This window comes from Taudactylus pleione, unplaced genomic scaffold, assembly GCF_031769625.1.
Source record: "Taudactylus pleione unplaced genomic scaffold, aTauple2 ptg000198l, whole genome shotgun sequence".
In the NCBI taxonomy this organism is placed as follows: Eukaryota; Metazoa; Chordata; class Amphibia; order Anura; family Myobatrachidae; genus Taudactylus; species Taudactylus pleione.
Genome location: NW_028284600.1, coordinates 14261361 through 14281942, shown reverse-complemented (window position 1 = coordinate 14281942; position 20582 = coordinate 14261361). Strand labels below are relative to the sequence as shown.

The 20582-nt window shown below is 44.1% G+C and overlaps 1 pseudogene; it reads left to right on the top strand.

Annotated features, from left to right (window-relative positions):
* The first annotated feature begins 9468 nt into the window (after positions 1 to 9468).
* LOC148518883 (uncharacterized) lies at positions 9469 to 18436 on the top strand (annotated as a pseudogene).
* Positions 18437 to 20582: the final 2146 nt, after the last annotated feature.

Below are 20582 nucleotides of genomic sequence, written 5' to 3'. Positions count from 1 at the left end.
CCTGAGTGCCGCCATTATGGACATGCTATAACTTCCCTGCACCTTGTGTACAGCTGATTGGAAGGCACCGATTTTTAGGTATTTATTGCATTGTTTGCACATTACCATCACTTGTACTTTATTATATCAAGATAATCCACATCAATAATCAGCTCAGCTGGAGGTAGTGTTGTGTTTTATGTCTGGAATCCAGGTATAGTTTATTATTTGTTTGCTGGTAGAACATTTCATGTGAAATCGGCATGTATAACCTTTTTCAGAACAACCTGGGTTTTGTTGTTTCACTCGTTTATAAGGAGATTAAACTTGAAAACGGTTCTCATTTAGCAGAAAGACAAACACAAAGGAACATTTTTGTTAATGATTCAAAATAAGTACACCAATTTCCACATGACATTGGGTGATCAATCTTCGTCTTTATGTACCTGTATTTTTAGTCATTAAGTTCATTGGCCTCTGAAATGAAAGAGTCCTACAGAATAACATTGATTTTCCTCTTTGTTTTACCATGTACTTTGACTTTTCAAATGATACTTAAAACTGCAAGTTAAACAGATTTGCAACAGACACCAATATCTATATACAGACATTACATTGTTCCCTGCTTGATATAAAATAAATAAATAAAATACACTAAGGCCCTGATTCAGGGTCAGTAATTGATCGTATTTGTAATTTAAAAATGACAAACGAGATTGAATTTGTGAAACAAACACCGGTATTACACAGGTCCTATTCTTTGAAGTAAACATTTGGGCCACCATAGACAATCTCTAGTATGTATTTTATTTTTATTTGTGATAAACCTCTTCAATATAACCAGCCACCTGTGTACCAATCAGGGGCGTTTTTTAAGAAAGGAGGGGACCCATGTGGAGCCTCTGTGCGGGCCCCCTCAACTCTGGCAGCTATGAATGGTCATCAAGCATCAATGTTTACAAAACATTGATGGTTAACAGCCGATGTCAGATAGTTTTCCCATCGATAGTGGAGAACCAATGGGTTCAGACGCTCATGGGGTGAATATACTCAGATTTGTTGGTGTCCTGGACATGGGACTCAGGTTCTGCAAAAAATTACACATTTCCATGTTTTAGTATATGTATGTCTTGTGTTTTCTCTGCCAGGGAGAGATGTATCAAAGCTTGGAGAGAGATAAAGTGGAGAGAGAAAAAATACAAACCAATCAGCTTCATTTTACAGTCTATGGGTTCTATGTACTAAGGGACATTTTCTCAGAGAAACAGCAGCTCCTGCTTCACCTGTTACCGCTACGAAGCAGGAGCCGGCTACCGTATCTGTTACTAGGTGAACGCTAAGTCACCCCCTCGGTGGCAACAGCTAGGACTCCATTCCCCTGCGGTGTGTGTGACTTACCATCTCCCGGGTGCAGCTGCAGCAGTGACCTTTTTTTTTGTAAAAACTTTATTAACAAATGGCAGCTACAGGAGGCAAATATTAGCGCTGGAGAAGACACCCGATGGTAAGTAACCTTTCCTCTTAGTAACACCTGGGACACTTAGCCCTGCTATAGATGTCTGTGGCAGCGCTAAGTGACCCACGTGCAGCACGATATTGTACCCTGCACTTAACGCTGGCAGGCTACCTCAGAGAGAATCACTTTAGTACATACTGAGAACTGATATGTACAGGGATTTTCTCTGCCTTTAGCATTTTTCCCCCTTTCTCCCCTTAGTACATAGAACCCTGTGTTTGAAAAATGACAGGAACAGATCGGTTGGTACTTTATCTCTTTCCACTTTATCTCTCTCCAAGCTTTGGTAAAACAACCCCCAGTGAGATAGTTAACATTTAAAAATTGAGATAAGTGTGGTGAGTAGTTTTCCTGTGTGACTGAAAGTGAGAAAGATGTCTGCCTGCTATTTGAGATGTATTACTGTTCTGAAAAGCAGTTGCTTAATGCTGGGAATATACAGGCAATTCTATACTGATTGCCAAAACCACCAAATCTGTTACCATTGTGGCTATCCATTTGGTGGGCCAAACTGCAAACATCTGATTGTTCTGCTATCCCATGTGCAGTGCAGTAAATACTCGTTATTTTTAACAGGTTTCCCAGTTAAAATCAAATCACCCTGATTGAACTTTGATCAGGAAAATTGATATAGTACCAATTTGGTTGTGCAGCCGGATCTGCTCTTGTGTGGCTTTATTCTACAGGAACTTCTAGGCATACTATTAGGGTTAAATTTACTAAAGCATCCTGAGACCATTCATGTGTGGGGTTGCTTCTCAGCCAAGGGAGTGGGATCACTCACGATTTTGCCTAAGAACACAGCTATGAATAAAGAATGGTACCAAAACATCCTCCAAGAGCAACTTTTCCCAACCATCCAAGAACAGTTTGGTGACAAACTAATGCCTTTTCCAGCATGATGGAGCACCTTGCCATAAGGCAAAAGTGATAACTAAGTGGCTCGGGGAACAAAACATCAAAATTTTGGGTCCATGGCCAGGAAACTCCACAGACCTTAATCCCATTGAGAACTTGTGGTCAATCCTCAAGAGACAAAAACCCACAAATTCTGACAAACTCCAAGCATTGATTAGGCAAAAATGAGCAGCCATCAGTCAGTATGTGGCCCAGAAGTTGATTGACAGCATGCCAGGTTTACTCACCTCTGTCGGAATCTCCGCTGTTCGGCCTGCCGGTGTCGGGATTTTGACCGCCGGCCTCTCGTCCGGCGGTCATTCATATTGATCCCGTGTTGGAACTCCAGTCAGGTCAACACATGTTGGGTTATACCAACTGACCCAAACAAAGAAGTATCTTGTGTTGATCTTTCTGGTCATCAGCTAAACATTTGGAGTCTACACTAAACACGACGGCTTTTTAGCAAAGGGTAAGCACTACGTAAGCACTATTTAACACGACTGACTAACCTTAATGTGCTATTACAAAATGTTACAACTGAACTGTAAACTGTCAGAATCACTAATGGTCCTTTTGACAAAAGGATGTGAATTGATTGTCCAACCCTGTTGTTTTACCAGCTAACTACTTTACAACCATCAATGTGTATAGAAGTGATTGAAGACATATCTGGAGTATGTAAGCCACAATAAGTCTTATGTCAACTAGAAAGATAGATAAAAAGTGCAAAACAGGCTAATGGTGCATACACACGGTCAGAATTTCTGTCAGATCTGAACGATAACGGTTGTAAAAATCGTTCAATCGTACATATCTGAAAGAAAATCTGACATGTGTGACCACAACGATGAACGATGCGCGTTCCCATTTGTCAGATAACGATATCTGACATCTGATGTGTTTGCAGTCAGATTTGGACGATTCCATTCATTTTAATACTCTGAAATCGTTCAATTGTTCAAATCGTTCAAATCATTGGTAAAATCGTTCAAATCGTTGGTAAAATCATTCAATCGTTCATCTGACATATCTGACCGTGTGTCTGCACCATTAGATACTTATCAAACGCCATGGAATTAGTATAAGCTTTTCGGTGCCCTGGCTTGAGCACCTTCATCATGAGGCAAAGCAATTAGACACTGCACAAGGAAAGCCTAATGCACTTACATGATTGGAAACACCTGGCACCATGACTCACCCGCAAATGGGCATACACCTGCAAAGAAAAATAACTGGCCTCCATGGCTTATGCTCGCAACACGTACAGGTCAGGAACCCAGAAGTGCCGAATGCGTTCCAGCAGCACTTCCGTCCCACCAGGCAAGTAGCCCTCTTTGGCTTCCGTCTACCGTGTGTGCAATACTGGCACCCGAAAGTGGCGGAAACGGTGTGTGGATTTTTGGAGCACTTGCGTTCCACCAGTCATAAAATCAATGGTGACAGAATTGTACTTGCTGTGGGAATAAGCCATGGAGCCTGTTATTTTGCTTTGCAGGTGAGTGCACATTTGTGGGTGTACAGCTGTACGGCAAAACTTAGAGATGTAAGCCTATTCATTAAGGTGAACAGGCCCTTAACACATGCAGAAAAAGTACTTTCCGCATTTAAGTAATGGGCTGCATATAAATCAAGCTTGGCGTTTTTGGAGTTTGATTGTGGGAACTGACGCCATCTTCAGATATCGTTAAATCCTGGAGCCCTGCTTCTTCTTATCGGAAGGAGTTGGAGTGCGAAGAGGGATTCATTCAGATCTCTCCACCTCCTCTAGTCCTCTCTGTGCCCATGTGTGAACTCAACTAATAAGTAGCTTGAAAGTGGCAGTGCTAGAGATCACTGTCCCTGAACTGGAATAATACGGAATTGTTCATACTTTGGTATCTGCCACTGCAACTAAATTAATGGGGGCCACCTGGGTTTTGATCATGAATAGGTCCCTAAAAGAATAGAATGAGTACTGATCTTCCATAATTAATAGCTGGTGCAGAATTCAAGCCTGTTTGCAGAGAAGGAAGGGACGTGCAGGAGAAACAGTGACTCTGAAAAATGCGCCAATTTAATCTCTTTAAAATAACCTTGCGCCTCTTCAGTTCTTCAGTGGGATAGCCATTGCTCCATTCGACTCCTACCATATGTCCAAGTCTGGATTAAGATTTTTGGGGGCTCCAGAGCAACTATCTTGTAGGGGCCCCTATGATCCCCAACACCCGATCATCATTCCATCCCTCCTGCTGTCCGTTTACAGTGTGCTGTGCAGCCCTATGTCACAATGTAGCCATGCTTCGCCTCCGAGTCCCAGCTGCTGCTGTACTGTACAGTCGTGCTGTTTGCATGGTCTCGGAGACCCTGTACACAGCACAACTGTGCAGTGCAGCAGCAGCTGGGACTTGGAAGAGCAGCATCCAGTGGAGCAGCATAGAGATGGATCACTGACTGCTGCCTGCGATGTGACACAGGAGACCGGGTGTTCTGGGCCACATCGCAGGCAGCAGTGATTCCGCTCTATGCTGCTCTCCCGAGTCCCAGCTGCATTACACAGTCGCGATGTGTGCAGGGTCTCGGAGCCAGAGTGCTCCAGTAGAGGCTACGTGTGGGGGCCCTCCATGTTTGGGTGCCCCGGGGCGAATGCCCCCTCCACCCTGCTGTTATCCGGCACTGCATCTGTCTGTGCAAACTGTTGTTGCTTCACAAAGATGCCCATTTTGCAGTGCAGAGCATCAGATTAGCCCTTCATATATGGCATCTACTAAGTCCCTGGCATAGTATGGGGCCATTTAACAATGTTACTTAGTATTACCAGTGGCATATTTCATTAAGTATTGCAGCGATACTAACGAATAAGATGTTGGTATATAACATTACTTACCCCACCAGCGAGATCCAGCGACGTTGCCCTCCTCGGTGGCATCTGTTGCTGGCAGCCTGTCACTGCCAGCGATGGGCTGTTATGTCATGAGCATTTGCTACAGCCAGTCTGCACATGTGCATTACACTTTCACCCAGCGGGGACTCCGTAATGCCTGGAAGGCTGCGTTGAATCCAGAAAAGCTGTGCTGGGTTCTCATTGACAACAATGGGGACCATATTGCTATCGCCATCTACAGATGATGTAAGCAGTACAGTATTACTGCTGTTTGTTAAATACTGAAAGGAGGATATAACCCCTGTATGAGTGCTAAAGGGGTTATGGGGCCTATTCATCATTGCTAAAATATCGATGGAGGTAATTAGGTTTAGAAGGTTTACCGGAGGAATTAATCATTCCTCCTCTCCATAAGTATCTATACCGAAAAGCTGTCATTTTTGCGATGACAGTTTTTCGGAAAATAGATACTTTTCCCTCTCTACACTAACTTACCCCAGCTGTAATCAGTGCTGCACTTGCGCCGTTCCGTTCACAGAAGCGGCGCATGCGCAGCACTGATTACAGTTGCGGTAATTGAACATAAAAACCTATGTCCCCGCACCCCCCACCTATAGGCTGCAGCCGCGAACCCTGACCTTCCACCCGGTTCCATTGGCTACAAGGACGGGCAGGCAGAGGAAGCTCTAGATTTTTTTTTTTAATATAACTTTATTATGTTCTCCCCGTCGCAATGCTGCTGCTGCTGGACAGCGTCTCCCCTCCCCTCTGTTCCCCGGTGCCCTTGTAAGTGCTTCTTTATTTAACATTGCCGCAGGGAGAACACACAGCAGGAGCCTGAGGGACCAGCATTGACGAAGCGAGCCGAGGAGGACCTGCCCAGCTGAAAGCAGGTAAGTATAACCCGCTATGCGCCACCTGAGAGTGGCATATAGTAACACCATCAAATTCCGAAGGTACATAATTTTCGGAATTTGATGAATAGCCTAATTTCTATACCCCCATACTAATGTACTATTGTAGAGGGAGTGTGGAAATTAATGCAGATGGACTTAACCAGGAGATATCAGTGATATCTCCTGTGTTAAGTGTGTTAATGAATACTAAAAAATGGTAATTAAGGAGAAAGGCCCATAAAACCGTTATTTTAGTGTTGATGAATAGGCCCCTATGTCTCGTTGTTAAATGGTCCTATATCTCTTATCACTGAATATTCTTTAGATATGGTCATCACAATACACATTTCTAAGTGCATATTTATGTTTAATATCAGCAGCTGTTGCCCTGGAATAAAATGTCTATTTTGTATACAGTATGTCACTAATTTGTAATGCTCACAAAGGTGAAAGCTGATATATTGGAGAGCTTAGCTCTTCTGTTTATCTAACCTGAAGAGTCTTAGCCCATATTTTCCAGGTGTAGCCAAGCATCCACTCATCGGGGGTTCAGGCAGAAAGATAACGTTATTGTGGAAATGATTTTATAAACACATGATAATAAATGTAATTGGATAACAAATAGTGATCTTCTGCAAGCGGCTGACCAGGATGGTGGTGTTCCCTAGCTGCTCCTGGAATGTGCATTACTACATACTTTCCATTATTTGCCAATCACACCCGTGCAATTGACTAAATCATTTTTAAAGCAGGGCTCTGAGTGCTGCGGTGGAAGCAGAGAAGTGGTTTCTCAGACAACTGCCTGCTAATGACCTGACAGCCCTGGGCTCCTGGCTGCGGCTAACTCAGGCAGAAAGTTGTTGATTGCTTAATTGAATGTAAATTTTGTAGCTCCGTTGGTCAATTACCTGATCTCTCCATGACTTTTGGAATCAATAAACTAACGTTCTGACTAAACCACCGTCCTATCAATAGCATATTGTTCCTGGTATTAGGTGAGATTGATTTGCTGATGGGACAAATAGTCATTGCAAACATTTGGTTATGCGTTCTAAGTTCCATTATGTTCTGTATCACCCGTCACTTTTCCAGGAGATGTGATGATTGATAATGTAACAACACGGCTATCAGAATAGTCTTATAGGCTTAAATAAGAATCAAACTGTGTATGTACATAAATACTAAATACTAAAATACTAATTTAGCAAAAATACTAAAGAAACATTTAATATATTCTTACTAAGTGAAAGTAAATATTTTACATATATTACTGTAGAATTTAATAAGAAGCTTAAATAAACTAAAGATAAGTACTGCCATTGTGGCATTATCATGGTCTCCTGGCTAGAATGATACATTTCAGTTGGCTAGAAGGATACATTTCAGAATTGCTTTTTAACTCACCGTTCTATGAAAAGTAATGCTGATCATGCACTACTAGACCAACTTTCATCCAACCTTTCAACTGTCCAACTTGTCTGTCCAAGTATGGAAGCATTCAGGACTGAGTGGATATAGGGTCTAATTCAGAGGCGCTCGCAAAAAGCGAGCACTTACTCTGAATCAGGACGGCCGCTTTTTTTTTGACCCAGCCTCCTGGCCGCTCGCTAAGCTGTGGTTGACCACCCACAGCTTTTGCGAGCGGCCAGGTGATGGTCACGATGGTCGTGACCATCGGGCTTGCGACGAGACCCTTACGGTAGGGTCTCGTTCCCGCAAGCCCCAGTAAGCTTCCTGCTCTAATAGAGCAGGAAGCTCACTACTGACATCACGAGTGATGTCAGTAGGGCCGCCCACAAACGGCAGGCGTTCCTTCCGGAACGCCTCCGTTTGTCCAGCCACCCCCCCTCCCTGCCTACAAAACGGGGCAAGCTGTCGATCAACATCGACAGCCACCCCGTTTGTAGCGAGACCCGGAGCGAGTGAATTTCTCACTAGCTCCGGGTCTTGCGCACGCACATTGCGCAAGCTGCGTATGCGCAATGTCCCACCATCGACCCGCTTGTGAGCACATAGCACTTGCGAGCGGGTCTGAATCAGGCCCATAATCCACAATTTGAGAAGATCTCATGAGCAGTTTGACAGATCTACAGAATATAATATAATATTTGGCTGGCCAAACTAAGGCAGCAAGTATGGTCGGTGAACTTTAACAAACATGTTCTGTGAGTTTATGAAATCCAATCAAAAAGGATCAGGTTTAATGAGGCATTAATTAATTAAATTCATTTTTTTATTTAATAACCTTTACTGGTAAGAGGTTTGCTAATTTATAGGTGCATATTTACCATGAGCCGCATATAAAATGCGGTTGGGGCTTGAAAATTTCACCCCAACTCACAATGCGGTCATGAAAATGGCCTGTGCATGAGTCAGTGGAAGCGATGGGGAGGGATGCAATCAGGGCCAGCCCTGATCAATTTGGTGCCCTAGGCAAGATTTTAGCTGGTGCTCCCCCAAGGGAAATAGGTGCTACCTGAAATATCAGCATTGCATCCCACACTGTGTGCTCCCCTGTTCCCCCTCCACATCTCACACTGTGCTCTCCTCCCCCCCACACCCCACACTGTGTTCTCTCCTGTTCCCCCATCCACAGACACATCCCATACTGTCTGTGCTCCCCTCCTTCCCCCTCATACTCCCATTGTGCTACTCCACATCAATTATCCTACATTTTGTGCTCCTCAATCTACAGGAGAGAGCTATGGATGATCACAAATGATCAAGGTGACAATCCAAATCCTGATGAATTGGATAGAGCCACAGCCCGTGGCTCTCACCTTCAGGCTGCCAAGATACTCCTACCGACGGTCCTGGTCTCTCTGGTTTGATGAACTGGGGATGGTCTACCCTGTAAGATAGGTCGGTGAGCCTCTAGAAGGGACCTTGGTTCCACAATTACGGACTAATGGACAGACCTTACGGGGACTAGAGGATGGTCATCATTGGCACTTTTGGCCTAAGACTGGTTACACATGTGTGCCAGGCAACAGGGTGCAACCCGAACAGAAATGCCCAAGGAGGGAAAGAGGGGGGTAGAGGGGATAACACACACAACAATAATCGCGACACACAAACACAGAATGTGCTCGTCAGGTATGCTCTTGTCCCCTTGATGGGCGGATGGTCCTGGTCACAACCACTGCAAGAGAGCACAGCAGCCAAGTGCTGCGTGAGAGCAATACCTGTGGCCTAGCACCGATTGAGCACAATACCTACGGCCTAGCACCTTATAAAAGCAATACCTGCGGCCTACTGCCATCTGAGAATGTACCTGCGGCCTAGCACCACACGGTGGTGATACAGTGGGTACAAGGATGCACAACAGCCTAACAAAGGACTACAATGGCCTCAGCCTAACGCCGGACAGTGGTGATACAGTGAGTACAGTGGTGCACAACAGCCTAACAAAGGACTACAATGGCCTCGGTCTAGCGCCAGATAGTGGTGATACAGTGGATACAATGATGCACAACAGCCTAACAAAGGACTACAATGGCCTCGGCCTAGTGCCAGACAGTGGTGATACAGTGGATACAATGATGCACAACAGCCTAACAAAGGACTACAATGGCCTCGGTCTAGCGCCAGACAGTGGTGATACAGTGGATACAATGGTGCACAACAGCCTAACAAAGGACTACAATGGCCTCGGCCTAGCGCTGGACGGTGGTGGTACAGTGGATACAATGATGCACAACAGCCTAACAAAGGACTACAATGGCCTCGGCCTAGTGCTGGACGGTGGTGGTATAGTGGGTGCAGTAATGCACAACAGCCTAACAAAAGGACTGCAATGGCCTCGGCCTAGCGCTTGACGGTGGTGGTACAGTGGGTGCAGTGATGCACAACAACCTAACAGAGTAAGCAAAAGGGGCCTCACTGAGGGCTTACCTGATTCGCTGACTTGCGTCCTGAACTCCTTCCAGCGACAATCCATCTGCTCCGGTAACTCCCACACACTTCTGGAGTTGATGATGTGGCGGGCCCTCATCGGTCCGCCGCGTCACCTGGTGATGACTTGCCACACCACGTGGGCACGCCTGGCAACACGGGGTCTGGTTCTCATCGGCATCTTCATGGGAGGAGGGGCGTTCTGCCCTGGAATGATGTTCAGAAACTCCTTGAAGGGATGGTGACAGGAATAGCAGTGAACAATCCAGAGAGGCCAGCATGTGGGAGCTATATAATGGGTAAGCAAGTTAAGTAATAAGCAAAATAGACTACAAAAGTCTGATAAAGGCTCAGGTGGGCCAAAAATTGAAGAACATGAGATCTGGCAATGGCAGGGAGTATAAAAATAGAAATGTAGCTGTCATCCTGAGCGCCATCTAACCATTGCATACATTCCAAAACAGAATGGTGTCAGTGAGTATGGACTATGCTGAGTGATGCTGGCCTAGAAAAGAGTATCTACCACAGTATACCTGTAGAACCGTGCATCCACAGTAGCTGAAAAAGGTAAAACAGTGCTAGCGGTATGGTCTGGAAGTAATCCAAACATTGATCATTTCAGAGTGTTTAAGTGCAGAGCATATGCACACATGCCTAAGGAGAAAAGACGTAAGCTGGATCCCAATTTAGTGACATGTATCATGCTCGGATACTGACAAGAAAGTAATGGATACAGATTTTGGGACATTACAAAAAAAGCTTATAAAATCCAGAGATGTAATGCTCTAAGAAACAGTATCACCTAACGTGAGGCTGGAATAGGAATCTCAGCACAAGCTTGTTACACTGGATATGCCGACAGTTGGAAGCGATTCTGAGTTAGAGCCTGCCAGTGTGAACATCCAATCACAGAGCAGGAGTACTGTGAGACACAATAAATAGGAGATATTCTGAGGAATTCACAAATATCACTTTCTGTGAACCACAAAATATCCAAGAAGCAAAGTCATGCAAGGACTTGGAGAGCTGGAAAACAGCAATAGATAAAGAAATGGCATCATTGAATGACAACAATATGTGGACTGTTGTTTACAGTGCAAATCACTGCAAGACATTCAAGAACAAAAACAAGTGGGTCTTTTTAAAAAAAGTTAAATGCAGAACCATTACAAAGCCTGTCTTGTTGCTAAAGGATATAGACAAAAGTCCGGGATTGACTACAGGAAAATCTTCTTGCCTGTTGCAAGGTTCAGAACTTTGTGTTTAGTCTTTGCCATATCTGCCATGCATGATGTACTGCTGTACCATTTACAATTTGACTCAGCTTTCATAAATGGAAATTTATAGAAGCATTACGATGAGCACATGTTCAAAGAGGGAGACATGTGTTTGTTGAAGAAGGCATTGCATGGTCTCAACAAAGTGCCCATTGTTCGTACATTAAGCTAGATACTGTACTATTTGAAATGGACTTTGTACTGTCTATACCACAAGACAACAGAGCAAAAGTAGTTAATCATAATTGTGTATTTGAGTGATCTGTTTCTAGCAGGTCAGGAGACATATAGCCAGTGTCAAGGTTGGACTGGACCACAGAGGTACAGGGGAAATCCTGAGTGGGCCCTGCTGCCTGAGGGCTCTCCTCCTCCTCTAGTGGTTATGTTCCAGACAGTAGATTTGAATTATACATTGCTACTCTATTAGATGGTCAGTTACCTGGTGGAGCAGGACCACAAATGAATATGGGAGCTTGGCCAACTTCTTTATAAACGACACCTAGATTTGCCTTCCTGAAAAGCAGCAAGACCTAGTGGGGAAGAAGACGTAAACTCACGGCACACCTATTTTCATCTCTCTGAGGGTGTCATCTCCCTGAGATGCTGGGTTTCCCCCAGTGACTCTCTCCACACTGCCTGCTCTTCCTCAGTGACCAGGAGCTACACTGTGACATCATTGTCCAGTGCCCTAATCTGACTTTCATCATTTTGGTGTCACCCCCTCGAATGGAGACACCCGGCGCAGCCACCACCTCCACCCCTAGTGATGCCACTGTTACTGTTATACATAGCAAGGACCACCATCATGTACTTAATGATTATACATATCTTACATTATATTGCAGGACTATTGTGTATTCACTACACTGCACTGCTGTTATCAATCTGGTACTTTACCATGCATATACTATCAGTATTTACTATAAATATTTATAAAGGGACCTAGACCTTGCACTTTCTAATGGTTAGCCAAGCCTCTCTGGTGGATGCCACACACCCTCTGGTTACTGACCATGCTCCTAAGCATAGGACTCTACCACTGCATTCCCCCAGTGGGTCCTTCATGCTCCAGTCTGACACTGGCCAGTGGGAAGAATCTGTTAGAGCAGAAAGTATGCAATGCCAGATGCAAAACCAGTTAGTACTATTATTGACAAAGGCACTAAAATCACACAAGCCATGTTGCCAACAAATGAGATAGAGGATACGAAGAAAGTATTGGGACTCGTCCAGACATAAATATGCTGTGAGCTGGGTGAGACAATTTACCATTAACACTGGGAAACAACAATGGACTGCAGTCAAAAGAATCCTAAAATACTTAAAGGGTTCAACTTCCTTGAAATTAGTTTTCAAAATCTGGGAATTTTGAATTTAAATCTTTCTTTGATGACAACTGGGGATCAGATGAGGAAGACCATCATTCATACATGTGGGATACCTGTTTGTACTCAGGGCTGGTTCTAGACCAAGTGGAGCCAAGGGTGAGAATTTCCTTTGGCACAAAGCACCCCACCCCTTCACACACTCACTGCCCCATAGCCTCACAAACACAAAGCTCCAATAGCCTCTCACATATGCTGTCCCCATAGCTTCTCAAGCTGCCCCCATAGCCTCTCACACACGCTGCTCCAATAGCCTCTCACATACGCTGCCACATGGCCTCTACACATGCTGCCCCCATAGCCTCTCACATATGCTGTCCCCATAGCTTCTCATGCTGCCCCATAGCCTCACAGACATGCCATCCAATAGCCTCTCACATACGCTGCCCCATAGCCTCTCACACGCGCTGCCCCCATAGCTTCTCACACACGCTGCTCCAATAGCCTCTCACATACGCTGCCACATAGCCTCTACACATGCTGCCCCCATAGCCTCTCACATACGCTGTCCCCATAGCTTCTCACACATGCTGCCCCCATAGCCTCACAAACACCCCATCCAATAGCCTCTCACATACACTGCCCCATAACCTCTCACACGCACTGCCCCTATAGCCTCTCACACACGCTGCTCCAATAGCCTCTCACATACGCTGCCACATAGCCTCTACACATGCTGCCCCCATAGCCTCTCATGCACGCTGCCCCCATAGCCTCACAAACACGCTATTTCAATAGCGTCTCACATACGCTGCCCCATAGCTTCTCACACATGCTGCCCCCATAGCCTCTCACACACGCTGCCACTCGGCCTCTACCCATGCTACCCCCAAAGCCTCACACACTCACTGCCCCATAGCCTCTCACATACGCTGCCACTCGGCCTCTACACACACTGCCCCAATAGCCTCTCACATATGCTGCCACTCGGCCTCTACACATGCTGCCCCCAAAGCCTCACACACTTTCATGTTATCAATACGAATTCCGGTCTCTGACATGTCAGATAGCAGTATGAAGCACATCCTACATAAACCAACAGCAACAGGAGCCTGGTTTAAATAAAATCACCATGAAACCCGTGGTAGAAGCACATAAGGTGTGATCATGCAGTTAGCCACATAGTCTGCCAGGGCATGCTAAAACTGTAAAAATACCTTGGGTTAAACAACACGAACTAATGAATTGCCAATGAGATCATTTGTGTTATTTCCCTATGTAGAAATAATTATTATACAGGACCACCTCCAGACTACTGTACTTAGGGCCTGATCCAGAGTTGTACATTATGCCGATGTTTTCGCAGTCGAGCAATAATTGGCGATCTGCTCATGCATCTAAGTCGCATGGCGCATGCCTCAAGGTGCATTACAGTAGGCGCTCGCAGCCACTAATTACTTGCAGTGTGATTGACAGTCAGGGAGCATTTTGGGGGAGGTAACGTCCGTTCTGTGGGACCACAGACTCACTCAGGTTGAGTGATCTGCCACCGATGCTGCGTCTTTGTTTGTAGATGCTGCAACATGTTACGCAGATGCTTGGATTTGCAGAGCTGAAGGTGGGTGTCTCAGTACATCTCCTTGCACTGCGGCATGTGCTGTGTACAAATTAGAAACTGCAACGGCATTAGCGTGCAACTCTGACTCATACCCTTAGTGGACATTTTAGGGCGGTTTAGTAAAACTGGGTCTACAGTTTTCAGTGAACTACAAGTCACAGTATCCTGCCAGCTGTTGGCATGATGGGACTTGTAGTAGCACAAAAGATGGAAAACCACAGTTGGCTATGGTCTACTAGGGTTCTAGGGTTATGCTATTAAATTGTGTTTTTATACAGACAGCCTAGAATGCATATTATATGTCCTAGCTGTTGAATCTCTCAGTCATTCATTAAAGATGCTCAATGTGCCATCTCTTGAATAGCTCTGATCTGGCAGGAAACATTTAGTTTAAGGCTCCCTGGAGTGTCAGTCATTACTTCAGCAGGGAACTGCTCTAGTTACCAGTCCAGTGTAAGGTATTTATACATATCTATATACTCTCGATGATTCAGGTATCCGTGTATTTGTATGCAGTCAGGAAGCTGGTGGTCCTAATCCCGACAGCCGGCATCCCGACTGCTTTATCCAAGCAAGGGTTTAATGACAGGTGTCTCAATCACTAGTGATGTCAGTGGGGCCGGCCCCAGATGGTAGGCGTTCCAATGGGAACGCCTCCGTCTGGGCAGCCACGCCCCCGGCACGCCCAGCAAAGGGGGCGTGCTGTCAATCACCATCGACAGCACGCCCCCTTTGGGGCGAGACCCATAACGACGGCTTGGCCGTTGGTATTCAGGTCTCGCGCATGCGCACGATGGAGCTGCCTCCATCGTGCGCATGCGCACTTGGGCAACATCGACCCGCTTGCGAGCACTCAGTGCTCACGAGCGGGTCTGAATCAGGCCGTCTTTTCAAAGCCTGTTTAGCACTTTATGTTGTAAAACCGAATATCCATTTTTGTGTGATTTAAGGAGAGTTGATTAGAACCTAGGAACATGAGAGAAAAGTCAGTTTCTTTTATTGTCAATTTTGCGCTGCAATAGGCGATTCGCACATAGCGTATGCGTCTTCCCTGTATTGCTGCCACATGTTTAAACAATCGTTTTTATAGATAGTCTTGTTGTATTTATAGCGTGATCACTTGGTAAAACTTCTGAATAGTTATTGTCACTTGGGAAAGTAATTTTTCTGTGCAGAAAACAAGGTGGGATATGAATTTGAACGTGTGCTTGTGATGTGGAAAACTTTATTTGTTTTGTACTGTTGAAACTAGACAGGGCCAGTAAGGTATCCAAGAGGTGGATTAGGACAGCCATAGCAGTATACATAGCAGGTATAACTGGTCGAGAAACCGGAAGTTGTTTCTCGGCCGAACCCCCAATAGTAATTGCAAAGTCCATTGATAAGTTTTAGTGTCTCTGGGCAATACGATCGGACCGCATGGTGTAAACCGTGATTGTAACTTGGGGGTCATGGAAGGAAATCGCTGGCAAGGTAAAGTGTTAATGGAATACTTAAATTCTACCAGTTGGAGATTACTCGAAGTAGGAAGCGGTCGGACAAAGCTTGGTCAAATACTTGGGACACTGTCTAACCCAGGGGCTAAGACACTTGACAACGGATAGAATTCAGGCCATACAGACCATGACACTGCCACAAAACCAGCAGCAAATCCCTACCTACTTGGGCATGTGTGGATACTGCAGGACGTGGATCCTAGGTTTTTCTATTTTGGCATCACCATTGCAGGACTTAGTTTCATCCTCAAAACCCGACCGTGTCATACACACTGAGGAAACAGAGCAGGCTTTCCTTAACCTTAAGGATAGTCTGATAAAACCTTTGAATTATATTGTACGGAAGCTGATGGCTGTGCAGCAGGTGTCCTCACACAGAAACATGGTGACGCTAGCAGACCTGTAGCATACTACAGTGCAGAATTGGACACTGTGGCAAGATCACTCCCGACATGTTTAAGAAGTGGAGTTGCAACTGCTCTTCTGGTAAATAAGAGCGAGGACTTAGTATTAGGGCATAATACAACTGTCTATACACCACATGCAGTATCTGCTTTGTTGAATTCAGCCCAAACCAGACATGTCTTTTCAGCAAGGTTCACAAAATGGGAACTAGCTCTGATGGCACCTGCGAACATCACCATTAAACGGTGCAATACGTTAAATCCAGCAACGTACTTACCATGTGTGCCCCGAGATGCACAATGGGTGGAAGGAGGTTGTTTAACAGACTGGTGAGAAGGTCCTTACCAGGTGTTGATGACAAGTACCACATCTTTGAAGGTAGCAGAAAGAGATACCTGGGTCCATTCCACTCACTTGCATGATGGTCAACCAGCCGAAGGAGGTACAAGGCAAAGTCGAGACAGACAACGTGGACCTATCGATTGCGAACCTGTGCCGGGAGAACTAGAGACTGTAGTAAAAACACCTGAGCCAGAGATGTGTATAGATTACTATCCCAGCAATGGAGTGGCAATTTGATTCTCTTTCTTGTTCCAGGGTTCTTCTAATTTTTATTTGTTTCAGGATGTCTTATTTCTTTGACGGAGGACAGATGACGGAGAGGGAGGCCGATAGTGATATCGATAGAGTGAAATTGGTGGAGAAAGCGATAGAATGATCAGGGCAACATATGGTCAAACTCAGTTCAGGAATTGTTAAGAGACGTTAGCCATGGAACTCGGAGACAGTGTGAGGGGCTGTTGTCTGAGGAATATTGGATCTGCGAGTACTGTGGATCTCTAGTTGATGAGAGATGCATCCAACGATGCCAGTGCAAGAGTAATCTGTATTTTGGCGAGCATCCTTTTGAGGTTTTCCATTTCTTAGTGGGTAAGGTTCTAAACCAAATAGAGTGTTAGGTGTGCTCACAGGTACCTCAAGGACAGAGTTAATTCGGGATTAGTGCCATACACATTAAAGTTAGCAGAAGTAATTGAATTACATGGCGGGAGACCGGTGGACAAGAAATATAATATATCTAGACCCCCTAGTCTTAAGCTCCACCAGTACCATGTAGATAGATCCCTAGTATGCTTAAATCTCACAAATTTCAGAAAACCAGGAAATTGGGAGGTGATCTGGAACAATCAGACAATGACCTATTCATACAGAGCTGATAATGAGCCTATCGATTCTGAACTTGTACGCAGAATTATTGCAAATGGGAGATACTTCTGGTATAGGTACACGTGTAGATACGACAAAGTAATGGTTGGCAGAGTATCACTAGGGTACTATGCAAATATTATACAAACAGAAACGTGTACCAGTCAAATGGGGGAAATGGGGGCAGGATTATTTGTCAGAATAATGTGTTCAATGATAATGATGCATTCTGTTCCTTACGTTCTCCCAGATGATGTGTATTTCATATGTGGAAGGAAAGCGTACAAGTTGCTCTCTCCGAACTCTGAAGGTTTATGCTATCTTGGAAGGGTACTACCAGAAATCATGACCTTTACACATGATAAAATGATAGACATTCACCACAACTCTCCCCCTCCTTATACCCATACCATTATTAACACATTTCTAAAAGGTACCTCATAGACAGGGGAGACCCCTTAGCTTCAAGTTTGATACAGGAATCCACCGGGATTCAATTCCTCATCACCTTAAATATCACCTGTACGGCCATAGGAGTTATAAATTATAGGTATATCCAATTGTTGGCAAATCTGATTGATAATATCACTGAGATGTATGATGACACCTTCAGGTTTACTGGTAAGGAATTGCAAGCCTGCAAGAAAGAACTTGTGCAACACAGGACAGTTTTGAATTATGTCACGGCTGTAACGGGTGGGTACTGTGTAACCTTAGCAACTCAGTATGGAGTAAAATGCTGCACTTACATCACCAGTAGTACAGATTATCCAAAGGAGGTGATTGAGCAGAGAATGGATGAAATCCTACAACTGAATTTGAAATTTCGGAAGGACCATAATACTTCCTTGTATGAGACTGAGGTAAAGGTAGAGAAATGGTTCTCGTGGTTAAAGCATGTAAAATGGTTCTCTGGTCTGGGAGAGTCTGGGGTACAGGAGATGATTGCTAGTGTAGGTAAGCTCCTTATTCTTATACTTGTTGTCATTTTAGTAATTGGTTTGTGTCAGATGTGTTCCTACTGTGTTGAAGTGTGGAAAACGTGCCACCAAGGTAAACAGTGAATATGAAATCATAGTGGTGGTGAGTAGTGGTAGTATAGGTACTAAGGTTGATAAAGAACTGCATTACAATCCTGAAATTGAATGTATCATCAGATAATAACATGTGAATAGGCTTGGTCATGTATAATAAAATGTATTGTAAATGTTCCATTAAACATCATAGACAATGTAGTCTCAATTCCCCCAAACTTCCTTTATAGGTTCGATGAGGCCCCACATCCTACCAATGGTCCCCTATAGATCCGCTGAGTGCATATAATTTTTGTTTTACTTTTTCCTGAGGCGCACTATTGATGGTTCAATTACCAAATTGTGTCATACCGTATAGAACATTAGATAATTTATTATGCATGACTAAATAGGTTAAGAATAAAATGTAATAGTTTTATGTTTGCTATCAATGGGTGGACTGTCGGAGTTAAATAATTGGATGTGATCGCTTTAGAATTATTATCTGATGATATAGTCGTCTACGGTCTGATGACGTATTACTGGAGGACAAAACCTCCCTAACAGCATCCATACCCTCGGCATGTGCTATATTAGTATATAAGCTGGTGACATCAAGTGTCACCAGTAAGCAGTCTTTAGGTGGCTGGCCAATAGATGACAATTTCCGCAAAAAATCAGACATATCTTTAAGAAAATAAGGCGTACTTTGGACTACTGGCTGTAAATAGTAGTCAACATATTGTGACAAACTCTGACAAAGTGACCCCCGAGAACTAATAATGGGCCTACCAGGGGGATGGTTAAGCGACTTATGCACTTTCTGTAAGATATAGAGTAAGGGTACCTTAGGGAAATCTTGTTTAAGAAAGTGCACTGTATATTCATCAATCCAACCATTCACATGACCTGGCTGAATGATAGCATCTATTTCTCTCTTAAATTTATCAGTAGGATCAAAGGTTAGTGGTCTATAACACTCCACATCACTCAACTGACGCATAACCTCATTAACATAATGTATGCGATTCATAATTACTATCCCCCCGCCCTTGTCAGCGGGGCGAATCACTATAGCATCATTATTTTGCAAAGCTTTAATGGCCACTATTTCTTGTTTAGAAAGGTTGGAGTGAAAAATCCTGGCTTTCTTTAATTGTGGTAACGTCTCAGATTTAACAAGTCTCATAAAAGTTTCAATTGAGGCATTAGGGGAAGGTGTATCAAAGGTGCTGCTGACCTTAAAGGGTCTAGTTGCAGAATCCTGATCACCCTTCCGTACGAAGAAATCTTTAAGTCTTAGTGTCCTATGAAAATTATAGAGTTCCCTCTCATGGTCAAAACTATTTTGTTTAAACGTCTGCACAAAAGATAAACCTTTTGAAAGTACAGCAGATTCATGTTCAGAAAGAACATGATCAGATAAATTGAACACAATTATCTCTTCGGCCCCTTGTTTCCATTCCCTCGTTTTTTTATGTTTGCGGCCCCCTCTCCTACAGTGTCTCTTAGGTCCTTCCCATCCTTCAATGTACCCCTTGTGTACATCTTTTCTCCTAAAAAATTGCCTCTACCAGATATAGGATTATCAGAGTCACTTTGTGAAGTGTAAATATCAGTAAATTGAATGTCAGTTCTCCTACGAATACTCCCACCACCTCTCCAGGGACGTCTCGTAGTTTGACTAACAAGCCATGGAAAAACTCTAATGTCCTTGTAATCATCTTTTACTTTTTTATACTTTGCTTTCTTAAAGGACAAGAAGTCCGTCTTAAAGTTGTTGACCTGTTCATCTACTTTGGCCAGCCACTCATTGCTGCTATCTGTTCTCAATGTTTCCATGCCTGTGCATTCACATGCTGCAATATCCTTTTTAATACTCTCGATATCACAATTAACAGATTTTGTCTTCATGCCTATCGATCATGTGCCACCCCTTCATAGAGGGGGAGATAGACATGGGCTCTTACTTAGACAGGAGTGTAAGTGGATCCATAAACTTGGAGCTTTGGTTCCTTATGGTCTTAATGATGAGTTCACCTTTGCTCCTTTTCTAAATATTTAATAGGCAGTTTTATACTATAGGTTGATCCCTGTACCGATTCAATTCTCCCTGATGTTTAAAATTTTTTTTGACTCCTTCTTATTATGAAAGTATTTCATGGTAGTGCTTTATGTTTTATGTGCTGTGTGTCAT